Below are 23,196 nucleotides of genomic sequence, written 5' to 3' on the forward strand. Positions count from 1 at the left end.
AAAATATTTCATAAGACTACTACAAATTTGATATCAGTATAGGACAAGACTGTTTAAGAAACCAAAATATAGGTCAATTTTACTTATGAATATGGATGCACTATTATTAAATAAAATATTAACAAACTTTAACTAGCAATATATACTAAAAATAAGTAAAGTATATCAAGACCAAGGAAAATACATGAAATATATTTTATTTAAGGTTATAAAAGAAGACCCATATTAACGGTGATAATATACCATGTTCATTGATAGGAAGAAATCAATTCCTCCTTAATTAGTTATTTAATTAACTAATGCATCAATTCAAAGCAATTGAAAATCTAGACAGGGCTTTGTTCTAAAATTTGAAACCAAAAGCATTATAAAGAATTCTAAACATGTTCAAAATAGTGAAGAAAGGGCGGCGGACTTGGCCCAGTGGTTAGTGAGTCCATCTACCACATGGGAGGTCCACGGTTCAAACCCTGGGTCTTCTTGACCCGTTTGGAACAGGCCCATGCACAGTGCTGATACGCGCAAGGAGTGCCATGCCACGCAGAGGTGTCCCCCGCGAAGGGGAGCCCCACGCACAAGGAGTGTGCCCCGTAAGGAGAGCCTCCCAATGCAAAAGAAAGAGCAGCCTTCCCAGTAATGGTGCCACCCACACGGAGAACTGACACAACAAGATGATGCAACAAGAAGAAACACAGATGCCCGTGCCGCTGACAGCAGCAGAAGCAGACAAAGAAGATGCAGCAAATAGACACAGAGAGCAGACAACCGGATTCGGGGGGGAAGGGGAGAGAAATAAATAAATAAATAAATAAATAAATAAATAAATAAATAAATAAATAAATCTTTGAAAAAAACAGTGAAGAAAATGTTGAACCATTGGGTACAGAGAGAAATAACTCAACCTACTTAATATCAAAATAATCCCTTCAAAAATAAAATAGCATGGTACTTTAGAACATTGTTTTTAAAATGATAAGAAACAAATTAAATGTCTTTCCATAAGGGAATACATAAATAAGCCATGATATTGCAGTATAAGACAATCAACATGGCTAAATAGAATCTGAATTAACAACTTGAATAAATCTTGCCTCCACAACTATATTATGTAAAAAAAGTAAATTCAAAGGGGACACAGTAAATGCAATTCATATAAATTTAAAATACACACAATGATATTTATTATGGATGTGACACATTTACCTTTTCAAATATACATGAAAAAGATATACAGCAACTACATGACAGGGATAACATTTGGAATGAGACCAAGGACATGGAGATGGGTATGGAGAACATCAACAGTGGGATTGATGTTTTTTCTTAAAAAAAAAAAAAAGAGTTGAAACAAATTAAGAAATATGTTAATTTAAAAATATATATAGAAGTTAGGTATATCTGGATGTATAATATTGAAGCCGGCTTGTAAGATAGGGAATCAATAGATAGATATAGAACCTGGCAAGAAGTCCCCATGGACATCAAAAACCCCAAGATGGCTCCTGAAAGAACCCTCCGCCCCCGCAAGATTCTGCTGTTCAGAACAAAATTTCCTTCAGAAGCCAGGGAAAACCCCAGATATTCCCCAAGGACTTTATCATTGGGTTCTCGTGGGGGATTGGTGAGTGGGGTAATCAATCAAAACAGTAAACAGCTGGGACTCCTCCTATGCCATTAGCAAAGAGGTTGAATAATTAATGGTTCAAAAAGCAGGCAAAAGGCCTGAATATGCTCTCTCACCTTTGGACCCCTGCTTTTGCGTTCACCCTGTCCTGGTGCCTGTTCCAGTGCCTGTCTGTATGCTGTTTCTCTCCTCTGTGCCCTGCTCTTGTCATTTTTTTCCCCACCATGATTGCCATGCAAGTAAAACCTGGGCATTTATAATCTGTAATGTGAAATTGTAATCTATAAAACAACCCACTTTATCACATTTCAGCCTTTCTTCTCTACTTGAAACCCATGACTTATTATTTTCTTCCATTTCTCTTCCCTCCCTATCTTAATAAATTACTGGTCTAACTCACCCAACATGCTCTTGAAATTCATTTCTGCAGCATAGTCAAGAACCTAGACAAAATCGAGTAACATATTTGGTGAGCCAGGCAGGAGATTATTGGTGAGTGAAGCAATGGCTTATAGCATGTTTAATACCTTCCCTTGGTTATCCATTTTAAACAGGTTCACCTACAAGACCCACAGGACATAATCTCAATATGGAAAAGGCTAGGGCACTGAAACACTCTGCTTCCACACTGCACACCCAGGTTTGTTAAATGTGACCCCATTCGGGAGGGCTGGGGCACAGGAAACACAGGACAGGAGTCACAATGTCACTCTTTCAAGCCCTTTTAAAAGTCATCAATACTGCCCTCAGGGTTGGCTGCCATTGTCTTTTCCTCACCCTCTCCCCTAGTGGGTGCATGGCAGTGACGGAGAGCCAGAGAGCTAGGAGGGCAGGGGGCTTCTTGGGTTTATGGCTTTGCAGGCCACTTTCCTATCAACCACACCTGGCTACCTGGTCTGGGATGTGTTGAGAAGGCAGTGCACAAGGCCACAGATGGATGCCATGGAAGTTCCATTCCCCAGGGGAGTCACAGACCAGGATACCCTTGTATAATTATCTTTTACCATGTTTTACTTTCCCATGTCTTGCTACTGAATCTCTCATTACAGCTTTATGTTAAAATGCTTTGGAATGTCTTAAAAACTGTAAAACTGAAAATGTCTTTGCTATCAAGGAAGTGATTGCCTCAGGGCCCCAAGTCCTGATAGCTAGAACAATTGATCTCTAATCACTTAGTGGCCTTTTGATAGCTGGTCTAACTAGGAAACTCCTAGACAATAAAGTCATAAAACTAGGACTGTGTCTAAACTTCTGGAAGGATAAGATTAAGAAGCTTTTTGCCCCTTCTCCAAGGAAGAGCAATATTTGACTTGGCAGCTTCATGGTGAAATCTATTCAAACCAGAGATCTATTCAGCCTGTCTCCCAAGTTCAAAACAGCCCCCAAAATACCCAGCAGTATGGCTCTGTAATTCCCGGGGTGGCAGGAATCAAAGAACAGCCAAAGATTCTCTGAGATTTACCTTAGGAACTTCTGTTTAGATAACCATGCAGTCAGTCTCAGACCCTGGGATGTCAGAGGTGCTGAGAACCAGAGCAGTATAGCCTGCATTCCTTGGGCCCTTTCATTCAGAGGTCAGCCAAATATCCCCTGAGACTTCTCAGGCACTTTGATTTGGAGTAACTACTCAGAACATCTTCCACCAGCTTGGATTGAATGCATTTGTCTGATGTCCAGAATTTAATCAGACATCCCCCAGGGCCTAGGTCACCCACAGGGATGCCTGTAGGCTAGACTTTGAAAGTTAAAATTCTCAGGATGCTGAGAACAGAGCATCATCTCCAAATTATGTGGAGAGATGAACGTTTCAGTCACACTATGACTCTGGGATGCCAGATCAGTCAACTAAAAAGTGTTTCTTAATTTTTCCTAGTATAATGAACATGGTCTCTAGCCCACCAGTAAACTCCCCTTGGGAATGTCTTCTCAGGAATCAGAAATTCTGCCTACTGCTGGTCAACATGGCCACAGGACAGCCAAGAGCAGCTTCTGTATGAAACCCTGAATTCCAGTTAAACCAGTGTAAAAAAAGAAGACAGATAGATCTGAGGTACAGAAACCTCAGGTCAGGTTTCCTTAAAGAAATGAGGAAATAAACTTCAAACTTCAAATAACTCCCTTTTGGAAATAGCCTTCTCAGTTTAAACTCATTTGTGCCTATAAAAAGTGTGAATAAAAATCAAGATCAAGACCAGTTACTAAACCTTTCCTGGAAAATAAAAATCCTCATATGTCAACAATTAAAATAAAAAAAGTTCCTAGAAATGATAAAAGTATAAAATTCTCTCTTCTGTTGTATCTGTGCTTAACTTTGTGTTCAACTTTGAAATCTGTGTTTAACTTTGTCAGTTTGCTTGTGCCTAGGAAATCAGATTTGGGGTTCACCTGTTACAAATTAAATAACGGTAAAAAGTAACCTAAAAATGAGTCTTTAAATGTCAATACTGTCTTGCAACAGAGTTTAATGTGTAAATCACTAATGGAATTTATTCAATTGCTAAAAAAACAGAAAAATTTCACAAAGTTGTTCAAGAGATAAACTTCAGCATTGTCAAACTCTTGTGCATTCAAACCAGGCCTTCAATACATTGCAGGTTGCCTCTCCATTTAAATTATTGGTTGGGTTCATCACTGACACTTAAAACAATAAAGGTATCTACTACATCTCTGGTTGTGCTCTTGAAGTTGAAAACTATGTTGCAGTTTCAAACTCCTGCAGCAGTCAATGATGGCTCAATATAGCCAAATGTACAATAGATATTACCTCCAGACTGGCCCTATTTCATAGTACCAAAGGGTGCTATGCAGCAGGTTGGTGGAATACTGCAGCCTACCTTCATAGCTTCTCTCTAAGGACTGTGGTGCTGCAGCATACTGGCTGTGTAAAAAACATACAAGTGGAACAATGATTACCAGTGTACTTAAGTAGAACTTAAACACAGTTAGCATTATGGCTTGATCCCATGGAGAAATAACTGTAAAGTATTGCAAACCTGGAACTTAAATCTATTAATTGTACCTCAAAGAGAAACGTATGCATTAGGTAGTACATTAATTACTATTAAGTACTATACCTATATATCCTATTCTAGATATATGCCTGATGATTATGGTGATATCTTTTCTACTCTAGATAATATGAAAAGAAATACTGAACATGTTAAAAGTCCTGGTAAACTTCATTTTCTAAGTAGTTCATAAACATGTCTAAGATATAGACATAGCCACTTTGCCTGAAATCAGTGGGGGCAACAGCCCTTTTAATTTAAAAAGCCACCAAATTAACTTGGAGGCAACCTCTCAGTCTTCACCCTACACCAGGTGGAAAACATGCTTAGCCCAGGTCTCCTTTCTAACCCTTATTCCAAAACCTGTCCCACTTATACCCTGGAGAGGACTGGCTGATTCATAAGCAATCCTCCAGGGCTAAGCACTTTTCCACCAGAAAGGAAATGGTAAATGAGATAGCTAAGACCCACTTCAGCTTAGTATCTTTGAGATGGTCCATGAGCAACCTTTCCTCACCTAGAACCTGGAAACCAGGTACTGATTAAAACTTGGCAAGAAAACAAGCCTCATTCTCAATTAGAGCCAAAATGCAAAGAACTTTACTCTGTAGTTCTGATCATTCCCATAGCTATTAAAGTTAAAGGAATCTCCAGCTTGGTGCACTATTCCTGAGTGAAGCCAGCTGCCCAAAGAAGTACCAGGTCACCAGAAGCACCTTATGGGATACATGAATGCCAGTCATTGGACAGCCTGAAAAATCCCTCTTCAAGAGAAAAAGCTAAGTAGTGTTAATGTCAAAGTCACCTGTTCCTTCTAACTCTAGACCAAATGCCTATGGCTAGAGAGAAGGCAAACCAAACACCCCTTTAAAAAATCTTGTCTGCTTTAATCTCCTTTAACTTAACTAAAAGGGGCAATGACTCTTCTCATTCCTCTCCTCTACCATAGGAACTGGGATTGGCAATTTATATCTAATCCCATTGGCTATTGCAATTTCTCCCTAAAGCTAACCAACAGTATAAAATAACTGAAAGAAGAATTCTATTTCCCATCAACTTTGGGAAAATGCAGCCTGTGCAAGCATCTGGCCTTTTCTACTTTTGTGGTCCAGTATCCTTTTATTGGAACCATATATTCTCAAAATTCTAATCAAGTTTATTTCTTCCAGAATCAACATCTTGTTAACCATATGGGGACTTCATCCACCTTCACCCAGGATGCCAGATCCATCTTTCTCCAGCTGAGATTAAATAGCAAGAGGGTTTTACACCTTGTCAGGTAAAGCCTACTGCCCCTAACCAGTAGGAAGAATCTACAGAAAAATGATAATCTCCCTTCAGCATCCCTTTAAGAATAAAAGTGTAAGCTCTCTGAGGGGGGAATGAAGTCAGCCAGCCAGTAGGATAGGACATAGAACCTGGCAAGAAGTCCATATGGGCATCAAAAACCCCAAGTTGGCTGTTAGAAGACCCCACACATACAAGATTCTGCAATTCAGAATAAAACTTCCTCCAGAAGTCAGGAAAAGCCCCAGATATTCCCTAAGGACTTTATCATTGGGTTCTCATGGGGGATTGATGGGTAGGGTACTCAATCAAAACAGTAAACAGCTAGGAATCCTCCTATGCAATTAGCAAAGGGGTGAAATAATTATTGGTTCAAAAAGCAGGCACAAAGCCTGAATGTACTCTCTCCCCTTTGGATCCCCACTCTTCCCTTCACCCTGTCCCAGTACCTGTTCTGATGCCTGTGTGTGTGCTGTTCCTGCCCTCTGTGTCCTGTTCTCACTATTTTTTCCCTACCATGGTCACCACACAAGTATTTATAATCTATAATGAGAAATTGTAATCTGTAAATCAGCCTGCATTATCACTTTTCAGCCCTTCTTCTCTACCTGGAACCCATGACCTGTTATTTTCTCCCATTTCTCTTCTCTCCCTACCTTAATATATTACTGGCCTAACTCAACCAATGTGCTCTTGAAATTTGCTTCTGCAGTATACTCAAGAACCTAGACAAAATCCAGTAACAATATCATATACTGTTCATTTTTTAAGTTTGGAGCATTAAAAATAATTCAAAATAAAACTGATTTAAATCAAATAATTGAAAGTTTGGCAAGCAATATGAGGACAGAAATGGGTTTTAATAGGTGTTGTTGCATTTCCTTACTGGGTATTTATGTAAAGCCTCTTAATTTCTCTCCTGTTTCTTCACCTAGTAGAAGAATCATACCACCAAGACAACATAAGTTATAGATAATCAAGGAATCACATTATATACTATATTGTAGAAGTTTTTGCAACCTTGATTATCACAACCCATGTGTTAAAACTGTGATTATATTTTTATGAATTCAATTTTTGTGAACAATATTTCATCATAATCCTATAAAACATTGTAAGATTATTTAAATCTCAAACCCCAGAATAGGTATAACCTAGAAATCTGATCTCTGAGCATAATGTTAAACCTTTGGAATTGTAGCCCCTGCATGTGCATCTGTGGGGGATGTATTTGTTTACGCAAATTCATTAAGCAACTTTAGATTGACATATGCATTACCTAGTTTAAAATGTTAAGAGAAGAGTTGTGGAGACATGAATTTATAAAAAGGGCTGGGAAATCCCTGACATGGGAATGGGGCAAAGAATCAGCTTTTTCTAAGCAAGAAGTGAAGATACCATTGAGAATTTAATTCTCTGTGATAAATGTTTAAGGGCAGAGTGAACAAGCAATGCAATTACAGGGTGCATTGTCTGACTTTTACAAACAAGAGGCAAGAGGGCCCTGAGCTGGGTTGCACTGAATGGAAGGACACTGGTCAAATTGCTTCCCTACTTGGCTTTCTAAATACTTTATGACAATTGACTCAGTGTGCTTTGTAATTGAGACTGATGGCTCTGTAATTACTTTGTCTCAACAAACACTGAAATTGTGAATAGGTTTTATTTTTTCATTTGTGTTTTTCTTGACAGCTCCTCCTTTGGGATGCTGTGGCTGTAACAACTTGATGAGAATCTGTTTCTGCGGGAGGAATGTGTCCAGTGATTGGTTAACTTTCTTGTTTTTATTTTACTCAATTTTGCTGCATAGGCATTGTAGTTTACCCTCCAATTCCCCAGGAAGATAGTAATGCCTTTACTGAATTTACCTTGGCTACCGAGCTTTTGGAGATTAATGTGGGTGGGAAGTCTGATGTCAACTCTGCCTGGAAAGAGAGGGGTTCAACCAAAAGGCAGAGAAAATCTTTAGAGACATGATAAGGGTCTGGCTTTCGGTTTCTTAAAACTTGTTAGAACAGAATGATTTATATATATATATATTTATATTTATATATATATATAAAAAAATCATGCTTAGGCTACACAATGTGTTTTTTGTATACATTTTGATACTTCTCTGCAAACTAACCAGTAATGAGGCTATGCATTCCTACCCTATCTTTTCTGAATCTTTCAATATGATGCTCCTCTCACATCATAGTTCTGCTTCCACCTGGATCAACTTAATCCCTATTCACAGGCTCAGACCTACCCTAGGCTTTGAAACACGTGTTTACATATGCTTTCGAAATTAAGAGAAAGAAATCGCAGGGTGAGATTGACTGCTGATGCCAGTCATTTCTCAGTGGATATAATTATTTGAACCTTGGTGATCCCAGAAAGTTCTATGCCATGATCCAAGCCAGGTCTAAATGTTTTCATTTCCTTTTCACAAGATCCATATAAAGACTTCTTATTTTGTGTGATTGACCATATTGTAAAGTAAGGTAACTACTCAGAAAGAAACAGAATTCATTGGAAAACAGAATATCTTTAATTATCTACAATTTGTGTATTTTAATTATGTGAAGTATCAAATTAGTTGACTTGCAGTCAAAAGTATATGTTAGTTTTCACATCATTTTATTAAGGACTATTGAATTTTTGCTAACATAGTCCTAAGCAGTATTTCTCACACTGATTACAGAAGTCATCTTGTGAACTATCCAACCCCAAATATCTGATTCAATGTGAACGTAACGGAACCTGAGTATTTGCATTAAAAAACTCAATAAATACTCCTGGTATTTTAAGTCTGTGGACATATTTTGAGAAATATAGGCTAGAATATCTGTACCTACATAGATATCCTTTTGTTATATAAGTCATTTGATGGCTGATGCTTTTTTTAGTCATAACTAAGGCAAAACCAGCAATATTGAAAATATAACCTATGCAGTATTTTAGTCCATCCTAACAGAATGCAACTAAAGCTTCTCATAGATTATGCTGAAAAATTTATTTAATTACTCCCAGCAAAAACATACAAACAAAACTCAAAACGCAACCAAATAAAAAATGTTAGCCAATAGGTGAGAATAATGAGAGCATTATTATTCTCTCTCACATCTGCTTTTGTGTCAGTATTGTTTCTCTCCAATTTAATTGCATGCAGTTAGGCCACATTTATTAATACATCTCCAGACAAAGACAGGCGTGACCTGTGTAAGAACTATGGGAATAAAGAGTCTAGCAAGACTGAGAGCTCTCCCACTGGGATACGGGAGAGTGTTTTGCCTAAATAGCTTGGATGAAATCTATTCTGGCACAGAAAAAAGCACCCTGAAATAATTGAAATGACTCTGCATACAAAGGAATCCCACTAATAGGCGAACAGAACAATAATTTATATATATATATATATATATATATATATATATATATGCACTCTTGTTTTTATTATTAAATCCACTGTTTCTGGTATCAACAAATTCCCAGCTCCTAGGATGATTGACCCACTAATTGGGTCAGAGCTTTGGTGCTCTAATAGAGAGTGGAACTTATTTATTTTAGGAATGTCATTAAAGTCCATTGTGTTCCTGATTGCACATCCCATGCTCTTTAAACTGTCTCAGGTTATAACTATAATAGGGAGCATGAATCAAATGAGAGTAAAGAAAAATTTAAGTAGAGACTGGCCATTGTTTACCTTAAAGATAGCTGATATTGAGATACCAGAAAAGTTGACATGGTTGGGCCAGACCAGTTGGCAAGAGATGATCCACGAAGGAAGAAAAAAAGGGCAGTTAATAACTGCAGTGTTTGATGTTGTGAACATAGAGTTTTTCTACTGTCCAAATTGCAGGACTGTGGAATTAAGTGGTTTTCTGTAGTTGGATCAATCTGAATTTCAGGTGGTATTACATCTTATTCAAAAGTGATTATATAAGTCTAATGCATAAATTAAATTTCAGATATAGTAAGCCTTGAAAATTCCTTTTATTTTTTGACCTTTGAATATACTCAATAAGTTCATTAGCCAGCTGTGGTGGTTTGAAACTGTATGCACCCCGGAAAATCCCGTTCCTAAATCTAAGTCATTCCTGTGGGTAAAAATGATTGTTAAGGAGGACCTTTTGGTTAGGTTGCATCAGTTAAGGTGTGGCCTAGAGTGGGTGTTAATCCTCTTAGTGGAGTCCTAAGAGAGAATGAAATCCAGACAGAAAGAGGAAAGCAATGGAATTAAGAAGGTGAAAGTAATGAAACCTGGAAGAGAAGGGAGATGACAGATACCACTACATGCCTTGCTATGTGACAGTGTCCAGGATCACCAGTAGCTAGATTTCAGGAAGCAAGCATTGTCTTGATGATGCCTTAGTTTGGATGCTTTCTTGGCTTCAAAACAATTAGCTTGTAAGTTAATGAATTCCCATAATTAAAGCCAACACATTTTATGGTATCTGCTTTCAGCAACTTAGCAAACTAAAACTCCAGGTTTCCTACCATTATGATCTTAATAAAAAATCTTTGTTATTTCAGATATAACAGATGAAGTGGTTGCCTCTGTAATGTTTAGGTTTCATATCTTTCAATTTTAGAGCCAAAAGATTTTGCCATCATTGGAATTTCCTAGGAACAGCAACACACTGAGATTCTGGCAGACACATCCCCCTCATTTGAAGTTTATTAAGAGGCAGACACTCAGAAACACTTGTTCACATCATCTTTCCCTGAGTCATTCTAGATATTCTTGTAAATGAATGGCAATAGCTAACATGTTTTAAGTACTATTAAGGATCATGTAAGTACCAGCTCATTTAATTCTCATCAAAACAGTATTATTATATCAAATTTCCATATAAGAATACTGAGGAAAAAAGAATTGTGTGGTTTTTTCAAGATCACATAACTAGAAAGCAGCAGAGCCAAGATGTAAAGACCAGCCTTCCAACTGTGGCATCTCTGGTGTAAGCAGAATTCTAAAATGGCTCCCTCTAATATGTCTGGTTCTGAGAAATTGATAGATTTTACTCCCATGATTAGTTTATGTTATATGCCACATTTGATCTTTAAAAAGTGAGATTGTCTGGGATGGGCTTGACCTAATAACCTAGTCACTGAAGACCAAGTCAGAAAGATGCAACCTGACTGGCCTAGAAGAAAGCAAACATCCATTTGGTAATCTGCTGCTGACAGGGGCAGCCTCTAGGAACTGAGAGCAGTCTCAGGCAACGGGTCTCAGGAAAATGGTGATGTCAGTCGTATAGTTGCAAGGAACTGAATTCTGTTACAAGAATGAACCAGGAAGCAAATTTTTTTTCCCGCTCAGAGCCTCCAGATGAGAAAACAGTCTGGATGACACCTCAATTTCAGGCTTGTCATAACCTGAGCAGAAAACCAACCCATACCATGCTGAACTTCTCACCTACAGAACTGTGAGCTAATAGTTACTGTAGGGTGCTAAATTTGAATTAATTTTTCACATGGCAAAAGAAAAAGAATATGTTCCCCTATGTTTTCTGCACCAAGATGAGGGATCGTTACTCTCTTCATGTGATAGAAATCTGTTTGCATTATTTTACTGTCAGTGTGAATCAATTCACAGTTGGACAAAGGCAGGTAAGAGTTGTATACATGATTATTTCAGTAAATACATTTGTTGACTATGGAGTTTCTAAACCTAGTATAAAATGCTTCTCAACATTTCCTTACTCTGTCTTTACCTATATCTGTATTGTCCTATGGTAAAAATACAACTATCACAGTGTTGGCACCAACATTCTAGAAGATCTCATTTTGTCTGATAGTTATCCTAGAAAATCACTGCTACCCTTAGGGAATGGTCTAAATTTGTCTTTATATTAAATGTTGGGGTTTTCCTTTCTTTCCTCCCTGTCATCTGCTTATATATTATTTTTATTAAATTAATATAAAATTATGAAATATATCCACTTCTGTATCATCAGTGAATGGGGCATCTTCATTTTGGCATAGTCTGGTCAAATTTTATTTTCAAGTAAATTGGTAGGAATGACTACCTAATTAAAAGTTTCGTTATGACATATGCTGGCCTTGTTATTTACTATTTCCCATTTTATTTTTCCTTTGTGTGCAGTTACTACAAAGCAACTAAGATCCATTGTTTAATCACTCTTTAAGAACTAAGAAATGCTTAAGTTCAAGTGAGTTCAAGTGTTTTACAGATAATAATTAGATTAAAATTATCACTAATAACATCAAATATGTAGCATTATATTATGATTTCCTATAACAAATTGTGGAGTTCATCATGAATTATTAATAAATCCGCTTACCAGATGGATAAATAGCAGTATCATCATTAGCAATATTTATTTTTGTCATTATTGCAATACTTTCAAACATCTCAAGTAGAAGATGCCTTGGAAGAAGTTTGCTTATTTAAGAAAATTGTGTGAGATGTAAATGAAGGCAACAGAAAAAACTTAAGTGGTTGGACATCTTTCCTAAGAGATCTTAAAACTTGAAGACCACATCAATTCTAAAAGGATAAACCTAAGTACTTGTACTTAGTACAGTCTAAGTACAGTACTAAGTACAGTACTAAGTACTAAGTACAGTCTTCAGTCTTCAGGAAAACCATGGCACTGCCAAAACCTTGATTTTGGACTTTTAACCTCAAGAACTATGAGGCAATAAGTTCCTGTGTTTTTTGTTTGTTTGTTTGTTTGTTTTGTTTTAAGCCAACTAGTCTGTGCTAATTTGTTACAGAAGCCTTGTCAAACTAAGACAAACCAATGTTTTCCACAATCCAATGTTTTAACTGTTCCAAATCTTCAGGAACCTTTCTCATTCCTTAGAGCATCTCCTCTTTAGAACTCAGAAGTATCCCCTACATTGCTGCATTAAAATAAATCTGTGATGATTACTTTATCAGAACACTTAGGATATTGTCTTCCTATGCTTTCCATTGTGTGCTCCTCATTATAAAGGACTTTGAATTCTCATAAACACAGTGACTTCCACTGTAAATTATTATTGAATTGAATTTTTATTTCAATGTTATTTCTGAATAGAGAAAATTGTTTAAAATGAAAATTTAGGCAAAGTTTTTCTTTTACTACTTTTCTCTCGAATCGCTGTCATCTCATTCATGTGCTCTACTCCCCACCACTTACATGATTGACTGTCCAATATTGCATGCTGCAGTCCAAGATCTCCCCTCTCAATAATGAATTTTTGTGCAAATATGTGATAGGCATCATATGGTAAATAAGGTGAAAAAGACGTAGTTCATGACCTCAAGGAACTTATAGTTTAATACTGGGATCAGCAAACTATAGCCTAGGGGACAAATACCACTCACTACCTGCTTTTGTAAATCAATTTTATTTCAGCACAGTTATGGTCTCTTAATTACAAGTTGTTTGTGGCTGCTTGCCTATGCTGAAATGGCAGAGTTGTGCCAGACACTTAATGGCCTATAAAACCTAAAGTACTTATAACTGACCCTTTGCTCTACAGACACCCAAATACAATAACAAGCAGGATGTAAAAACTGGGCTTGAATATGTTAAAAATGAGTAGGTATTCAACTAAAAATAGTGAGCTGGAGAGAGAGCACTGGTTGATGGCAGTTTTAAAACGCCGTCAAAGATGAAGTACATATCTCTGAAAAATGGATATCTAATTATGGCACAGTAGGGGGGGAAGATTTTTCCACGCAAGTATAGGAGTTTTGTGGCAACTTTTAAGATGTATCATAGGGATCAGTTACTTCTACCAGTTGGTAATGTTAATTTTATAAATATCTTCATACTATCTATTCACATCAAATATTCACTAGATCTTATTTATCATTAGTGATTCCATCAATCATTTATATTAATATTTACATTTGAAACTTACAATAGTAAGAGTTTGTGTTAACAAGTAAAACTTCTCATAAGGAACGTGACTTTGAACTTTTTAAATATGAATTTATAAATTTTAAATAAAGTATTTAAATACATTTTCAGAGACAATCGAAGCCCAACTCCTGTGAAATATAAAGAAATATGTAATTAGTGAGATTTTTTTAGTTGCGTATGCATTTTAAGGATGGCAATGATAGGTAATTATTCATAATAGTTCGAGTCAAATCATACACAACTGAAATTAGAATTCTAATTTTTATTAACTATTGTCATTATTGTTTTATTTGATGTTTCCACCATATTATTATCTCACATTATGTCCCTAAGATTGAAATTAAATATTTTAATTTACATTGCCTCCTTAATTCCTGATTTTTATTTTACTTTTAATATTGTGTTCATTTGCTTCTCAATACCTATGGCAAAAATTCCACAAATTTTATTTTATTTATGGGTTCCACACTAATGAACAATTTGCATAGCATTCATTCTAATCCCTAGTTTAAAAACAAGAACAGCATACAAACAATAGCCTTCTATTACAAAGAGCATATTGTCTAGATAATATAATTGAAAATTATAAGAAAAAGAGAGTGAAGAAATCTTGCCATAAATATGTTATAGTTTGTTTTAGAAAATTAAAGTTATTGGAGAAACTATAATTTCCAAGTAAAAGTATCATAAAACGGTAAAGTATTTAAATTATTTTGAATGAAGCTTAAAAATTTAGTCTTATATAAAGTCATAGCTCTCATACATTTTAGAGTAATCTTGGAATATTTATTTTTTCCTCCAATCCAAGTAAATAACATGAAAACAAACCTTTGATAAGAATAAAACTATTATCCCAGCATTGAGCTCATTTAGGTTCATTGGGGACAATAAATAATGCGATCTAATTAATTAGAATGACAGGAAACTGCATGACACATTTCTTATGGCTGGCTGGTTTAACATTCTAAAACCCTCCTGTTGATTAGGACTTGCATGTTTTAAATAGAAAAGGATGTTAGACATCCCATCTGTTGTGTAGCAGAGCTTTGGGGGAAAAAAAAGAAGGTATACTCAAGTCTTGATAAGTTCAAGTCAGCAGAACAAGACAAATGTAACATCTTATCTGATACACAGCATTACAGCCTGACTAATTATTTCCGAAATTCATTTGTTTTTTATCAAGCCACATTTAAGGAAAATGACTATGTGAAATCTTAGCAGTTTGGCCCTGTTTGTCACATTACAAAACACCTAGCTCAAGTTCAAAATTTTTCTTCTCTGTGTGTATGTGGTACAATAGACAGTCAAAGAAATGCTTCTTGTTTATAATTATAGTGTTACACTTAGCACGTTATGCTATAATATAGACTATTACTCAAGCTTTGTCTCTAAACATGCATATTCTGAAAGAAATTTGTTAGAAAGCAATGTATTTAAAACATACAATTTTATTTCATACCTGAAAACACTCATAGTATAGCCATTTACTTTATGTATAACTCATGTATCTTTGAAAGTATTTGAACTAGGCTACATTAAGATTTTTGGTTTTGAGTAATATTATGCATACATATAAGTATATATGTGTGTGTGCATTTGATTGATTCAGTCTTGTATAAAATATGAATATGTAATTACGTTGTTTGCTCCATATTTGCTACTGATCCAAAATCCAAAATTATTTCACCAAGTCAGGGTTAGCTGAAGGTCATCAGGGATCAGCTATAATGTATATAAAATATCCATACCTACATATCTACTCATGAAAAATAACTATAACAATTTCTAAATGTGAAATCAAAATAGCCTCTATACTTTTTCATGAAAACATTTTAATTCCATTGGCAATAGCTTTCCTTAGTTTGAGAATGATGTCTTAAAATAGAAAGCACCAGCTATTAAATAACAGACTTGGCAGTCCATTGCTAATTTCCAAATGATGTTCAAAGCAGGAAAAGGAACAGGTAAATCAAAGACAAAAGTTAGGAAAGAATGTATTGGTATACAATAAAAGATGGCAAATAAGTGTCACTAGCAAAATTCCAGTTAGTCAAGGAAAATCTGCCAAATGTTATATGTATCTAGATATGAGATGAAGATGGAATATTGTCAATTAGTAAGTGGAACTAGATTAGAAGGCCAAAAATTAAGGCATAACTCTTCAGCAAAAGGAGGACTTATTAAAACAGAAATATAACATGTAGAAAAAAATGACAAGTGTGATATAGAAATAGATTAATGTGCATATAGATGAAACAAGGAATACAATATAGTGATTGTTACAAACCCTAGATAGGTATTTCTTGTGGGAATCTATCATTTTGATCCTAATACATTAATCCAGCTGTTGATGGGTTCTTTAAAAAAGGAACAGAAGGAAACCACCACTTTGTTGAAGTTAATTGTCTCTTCTTGGATCTGTGCTTTCCTAGCTTTACCCACAATTTCTTCTCCCTGGTGATTTTTCCTGCTAATTATTTCTCAGATTTACCTCTGATTTCATTTCCAATTCCAAGGAACCATCAAATCCTCTCATCATATTGAACTTGTCATATGTATCCATACTTCCCTACAATCAGTTCCCTATTCTACAGATAGAAATGAGATTTTTAAAGAAGAATTTGAATTAACTGATACAGAGAAATTAGTCATCTAATAAAAAAATTTCAGTGGCTTTTTGGGGTTATTAATATAAAAATCAAAATTATTGGTATGGTTTACATGACCATGTCTATGTTTGTCTCTGACTTCTCTAATATCAGTCACATATAGTATAGAAAAGTAAAAGGTTTGATGAGTCAACTCTATCAGTTTCTACCTGCGTAACTTAAGCAAGTTCCTCAGATCTCTGAACCTCAGTTTCATTATCTCTAAAATGGGCAAAACACACTATTTGGCTAGAAGTATCCTTGGATTAGAAATTATATACCTACTCTCTAGCACTTTCCATAAAAAGGGAAGTCCCAGAAATTCTAATATTTTGATCAAAGTTAATTAATTAATAGATGATAGAGATAGGGATCTCTCTCTCTCTCTCTCTCTCTCACACACACACACACACACACACACTTTTTTTCTAGAGTGTATTGAGTCTACCAACATTGAAGCCTTCTGGAGATGCAGAAGTGACGGATTTACAGTAATTTAGTAAGTGGTGGCTACTATTAGATTAAACTTCCTTTTCTTCCTCCTCTCTTTCTACACTCACTATCTAACTCTGCAGAACAAGTTTTCAACATGGGCTCTCTTATTATTAAAGGTGCTTTTGCTACCTTTAGAATGGAAAGTGCTGCTGTAGCATGACAAAGGGCCAAAAGAAAGATGTGTCTGCTAGCAATCAGTATCCTTGTGGCTTTTGATCACGTGGAAAGAGTTCAGGAAACAGCATCATGTTGCCTGTGTTAGAAATTAATATGATTTGAAGAAAGATTTGCATTAGTGAGAATATAAACTAAGTAAAGTGATATCCCCTAACTGCTCATATAACCAATCCCTAACATACATGCACACACCCGATATTTCATCCACTAACCTTCAGTTATGGGGTTTAAGTTATAGGTAACTGAACCAAATAATAAACTCTACATCTTTGGAATTACAGACATAGGTTTTCTCATCTGTTTAAGGAATATAAAAAGACCTAAAATGTGACCTTGAAGAAAGTGACGGATATGTCACACCCACTAAAGCTATTTCTAAGTGATTTTGATTTGAGGAGTTGTAGGAATTCTATTTTGGTTTTTTGGTTTTTTTTTTTTTGGGTTTCACATAGAATCTATTTTGGATCCAAGAGTTTCACAGGATGCTATTTTTATTAAAAAAAAAAAAGCTTTAGTTAGCTATTTAAAAAGACACTAATTGAGCAAAGTAGGAGGATGATGTAAATTCAACCATGTTATCATGCATATCACAGAACAAGACAATGTCTACACTTAGAGTATGAACACAGATATATTTATATTATGTGTTTGATACAAGGACATTTGCAAATTTTTGCCTAAATTATTTCTTTTTCTTTCTTTCTCTCCATTATTTTTTGTTTTGGTTTGGTTTTTTAGACTGCTACTTACACCCAAGGTTATATTAAACTCTTAGATTATGTTAAACTCTAAACATAGAGACATATTTTAGTAACCAATTCTAACAAGAAAATGTATAATGTCCATTGAAATCAACTCTCCCCTATTTTGAAGAGCTATGTTTTCGGTTCTCTTGCACAGGAATCGTATAATCAGAGTGTATCTGACTCAGCATTCTCCCCTCAGATACTTGATATTCTCAGTAGCTTCTGCAAAGGAACTAGCATAGAAATCACCCGGAAATTGAGAACAAAGGTCCTGAATCATCAGATCTGAACTACTACTATTCAAAATACGTGTTTTATTCCTATTGCTGGAAGCATAGAGTTCCTACTTTGGAAGACTGTTCAAATTCTGTATGTCCTAAATACATTAAAAATCTGACATTAAGTGATTAATGCCTAAAGTAACAATGGCAGATCGTTATTTCTTCTACCTTTGTCACACACAGAAATAGAGTTAGTTCCTTCAGCCAATCCTGAAAGTATGTGCTGATCTTTACAGTACATACAGTACATACTGTGTATCCTTTAGAGCCAAGAATTTTTCTTTTAAATCTCACCCAACTCTAACCCTCTTTTCTGGAAATTATGTTTGTAGTTATTGAAATAAAGGGTCCACATATGATGTAGTTATTCAACTTTATCTTGTATTTTTTAGGCTAATAAAATATTTTCCAAAATATTTTTCAAGCAGTGCAATTTTTTGATATTCAGTAGTTTGGACAATAAAATGGAATATAAAGTGATAAATGGAAGAAGTTAAAATAGATCCCATTTACCTTTTTGATTCAAAAATCAGAACTAAATAAGATCAAATAGGGCACAATTTCATATTTAAAGCTCCTCTAAAAGCTACAGTCTTTGAAGTAAATTACGTATATAATCACTAAAGTAGTCTTTTTCAAAGAGTAACCTACAACTCTTGGTCATAAGCATCTAGGTTGCTTGTTTAAAAAATTATGTTTCCTCGGGCAACTACTCACATTAACTGAATCTGAAACTATGTGAGGTGGGAGGTAAAGCATTTTTAAGAAGCAGCCCAGGTGACTTAACACCTTCTGAAGTTAAAGGAGCTTCTTTAAGGTAGAAAATATTTTAACATTAGTCTTTATAATACCAACACATATTATAGTAGCAAGAATAAAGAAGGTAATCAGTAAATATTTATTAAACAAAAAATGGAATTGATTGATTTTTTGAATGCCATGTACTCCTCAATGTGGCTTTTATCCTACTTGACCTGCTTGTTTTATTCTCTAACATTTAAGAGGTAACATTGACTTCCTCTGCTCTTTGTTCCCACAAGCACATCCTTTCCTGTTTTTATCTTACCCTTTAATCCACTCCTTTCAATTTTATTTACTGGCTTTCCTGCTAGAGGGTTACTATTTATATTTCCATTTTAGGGAAGAAATAGATGAAACATAATTGTTAAGTAAACTGTTCAAATGTGGCATCATGTTACAAATTAAGGACATAAACTAAAGCAGTGATTCTTTTTATCCTTTTTTTTCTTCTTTGAACTTGACTTTTGTACTAACTTAGCATTATCTTAGCCACTTAGAACAACATTATAAGTTTGTGGATGAATAAATGTGTTAAAAACAGGAACTCTGAGCTGAGAGCACCTTAGAGATTGTCTAATCTTTAAATAGTTAAAATCACAAATTCAATGAAGTGTGTTTGCATATGTGTGTGTGTGCTGTGGGGGTTTTTCCAGTTTGAATACTATATATGTCTGCCATGTAATTGGCCAAGTACAGAAAATGTAAGACCGTCTACCATTGGAAGTCATAAGCTGCTAAGCTGTTTCAAACTCACTCCTGTAAAGAAGAGGTTTGTTGCATTGATTTGACCTTATCAGTATATCAATGTGTTTTTCCCTAGCATTGAACTCCCTAGTTTTGAGTCTTCCATCAACTCAATTGTGGCCACAGAAAGTGAAGAAGTACCTCACCAAGCTTTGCAGACCTCAGGACTTCAACAGCATCCTTAACCAAAGAAGGACAGACTGTTTAGGAACAGAAAGAAAACCACATGGTAGTGAAAAGATTTACCCATAAGAAAATGTGAATCTCTAAGGCCTTCTAAAATAATTGTGGGGAAAAAAGTAATTTGTGCAACAAAGATTTGGAGGTATTTTAATAGTAATGGAAGGCAATATATGGAAAAATATGGTTAATTATTTTGGCAATTATTCTATTTGTTTCAGTCTCAAAAGAATAATGGCAATAAAAGAGTTACATATTTGCAAGCCACAAATTTAAACACCAACATTTTCCTAGGCTTCCTTTGAGAGTTGTAAGCATGTCAAATTGCAGATACATGTATTTTGATTATTCATTCATTCTTTTAATAACCATTTGTTGAGCACAAACAGTGGGTAAACATTGTGTAAGACTTACAGAAGTGAATCATCTTCATGTTACTCATTGTCTAGTAGACAATACAGTGATATCAACTTATATTTATATTGAGAGAAGAATTAAAAGGGTATTAGAAAGAAATAATTTGTGATCACAGAGAATGGAGCAACAAATTTGGTATTTCATGAGCAGCTTACAAGCAGATCTTCACAATTCTTTCTTACAACCTACTTTTTTCCTCAGGAAACAAATCCTTTTTCAAGATGATGCACTGCAATAATAGGGCACTCATTTCAACATCTGGAGTTAACTTAATTAAAATTCAATTTAAAAAGCATAAACTGAATGCCTACTATGAGAAACAAATAGTGATCTGTATTATTCATATAATAAGCCACACATACAACTCAAAATGTATCTAGAGAAATAGATCATTCTTGAGAAATTCAAATGTGAGATTGGATTACCGGTGAAAATATTTTAATAGTGTTACAAACACCTTGCAAAAAGAATATGGAAGCAGGCAGGATTAACCCAAATTAGGGCATATGGAAAAAGGTTGTAGAATAGTAGAAACTGAAAATGACTCCTGAAAATGGACAAATACCTTAGGTGAAGGAATTTGTACTTACAAAGATAGAATGAAAAAGTATAGGGCATGATCAATTAATCTGCCCTGGATAACTAAAGAAGAGGTTGCATACGTGTAACTTTGGAAAATCTGGTTGGACCTACATTGCTGAGCACTTTGGAATTAATTGCATGTTCTTATGTGTGTCATTGAGAATCAGAAGTTTTAGTGTAATAAATGAACTGTTTTTCCTGCTTTAGAATGACTTGAGAGGCAATGTCAAGCATAAGTTTAGACAAGAAGAAAAGATAGAGCAAAAGGTTTAAAAGGTGCAAAGGCAAAAAGAAAACCTTGGGAAACATCTAACTGAAGGAACTAGAGCAGCGCCTTAGGTTGCCAGGCTGCTATAACTAAGTACCAAAAACTGGGTGGCTTAGAATAACAGAACTTCATTGCTTCACAGTTCTGAAGGCTAGAAGTCTGAAATCGAGGTGTTGACAGGTCTGCAATTTCCTTAACTCTCTAGGGAAGAATCTCTTCTCTTCTCTTTCCTGGCTTCCAGTAGTATTAATTAATTTGCAGGCAATCCACGGCACTCGGACTCGGTCATCACGTGTGTTGTCCCCTCTGTCTGACTGTGTACAAATTTCCTCTTCTTAGAAGAACACTGATCATAAAGGAAGAAGTTCCTTCTCTACTACAGAATGACCTTATTTTAATTTGCCAAATTGCATCTGTAATAATCCTCCTTCCAAATAAGGTCACGTTCTGCATTTCTGGAAGTAGGACTTCAAATTACCTCTATTTTCAGAGACATAATTTAATCCATATCAAGGAGGTAACCATCCCATCCATAAAACTGAGCATCTAGTAAATAAAAAGAACCAGGGAATTTAAGGTAACACACATATATCCAAGATTATGCCTGGAATCACCTATTTAGTTATTACTGGCAATGACTACTAGTAGCCTTAGGAAAATTAAACACCTGTGATCTGCACTAATATCAAAACCTTGGACATAATCAAGTTAATTCTATTTAGATCAAACATTCCAAACTGACAAGCAACCAAATATATCAGTGTGTGTCATTCCATCTGCACTATGGTTTTTAAAAATTGATAACATTATGAAAATTTGGTGTATACACATTTCAAAAATCTGGAATTCTGCCTTCTCTTTAAAAATATGAGAATATAAATGGCATGAGAGCACTTGGCTTATGCCTTTTCATGTTTGGCTATTGCCTTTAGAAAATACAGTGCAGGAAACCCTTACAACCTTGTATTGAATTCCTGAAACTGGTACAGGGTCAAGGATCATTTGTTATCAGACTTGAGCTATTATTATTCTTATTGAAGAAGAATATTTCTTCTTATTCATGCCTCTATCAAATGTTTAAACAGTAAATATAGATCAAGAGGGACAAGAGTTACATGAGAATTGTTTTTAAAAAAATCCTTATTTCAGTATCTAAAAGATACCAGGCATAATGTAGGGTTTTAATAAATAGGCATTAAAGGAATGAACAAATTTATACTTTCTATTTGCATCCCATTACCTACCTAAGCTACAATAGGTATTTGAATATTTGACCCCTGTCAAAGACATGCTGTATAGGTTTTTTATAATTCAGTTTATTTATCACAAATAAGGAGGTAAAAAACCTGCCGATTTCACAGGGTCATCGTAAGAAAACTGGAATTCGAGAATCGGTAAAAAAATGAGAAATTACTTCTGCTCTCACCTTCACTATTGCTAATGGTTCTTTCTTTTTGCTCAAATACAAAACAATTTGTGTCAATAGAATGATTACCGACCCAAAGCTGCCAGGCAGAATATCAAACATTTAGTTTTAAAAAATTGAAATGTGGAAAATAAAATACTATATTAAAAATATTCATAATCTTTACTTGTAAAAAAGATGTAGTGGTAGAAATGACATCAAATACCACATCTAAAACAATTAAGTGGTAAGATGAAAAATGTGACGTGGTGACTCATCCATTAGTTGATCAATTTCTTCCTCTCCCTCCCCCAGTTTCAAATGGAAATGCAGTGACTTTTAAACCATACATTTATTATTTGTTTTGTTTCTTTTCCTTGATGGTTTTTTTTTTCTTTTACATTTCTCACTGCTACAGCTCAAAGAAACTTTCTACCAACATATATCCTCTCTATTATATTGTTAATCACATCCAGAATCCTTGATTTTAGTCCTCCATGAAGCCACAGAATGCTTATAGAACTGCTATCAATGCTTTGATAGAGAAATGAACTATAGCAGTGCAAGAAACTGGAAACAAATAAGAGGAAATCATAATCAGTGTAACAAATAATGTAAGATTGAAGATGTTAAGGAAATTGCCTACTTCAATGGGGGGTGAGAGA

General features: G+C 35.1%; 1 long non-coding RNA gene across 1 annotated transcript in view; it reads left to right on the forward strand.

Moving 5' to 3' along the window:
• The window catches only part of LOC131278714 (uncharacterized), a 74,906-nt gene extending 54,866 nt beyond the window's left edge, over positions 1-20,040 (forward strand). The window contains exons 2-3 of the long non-coding RNA XR_009186127.2: positions 5,802-5,911; positions 19,756-20,040. This is a non-coding gene — a long non-coding RNA (uncharacterized lncRNA). The remainder of the gene's footprint in view (positions 1-5,801; positions 5,912-19,755) is intronic.
• The last annotated feature ends 3,156 nt before the right edge of the window (positions 20,041-23,196 follow it).

This window comes from Dasypus novemcinctus, chromosome 1, assembly GCF_030445035.2.
Source record: "Dasypus novemcinctus isolate mDasNov1 chromosome 1, mDasNov1.1.hap2, whole genome shotgun sequence".
Classification (NCBI taxonomy): domain Eukaryota; kingdom Metazoa; phylum Chordata; class Mammalia; order Cingulata; family Dasypodidae; genus Dasypus; species Dasypus novemcinctus.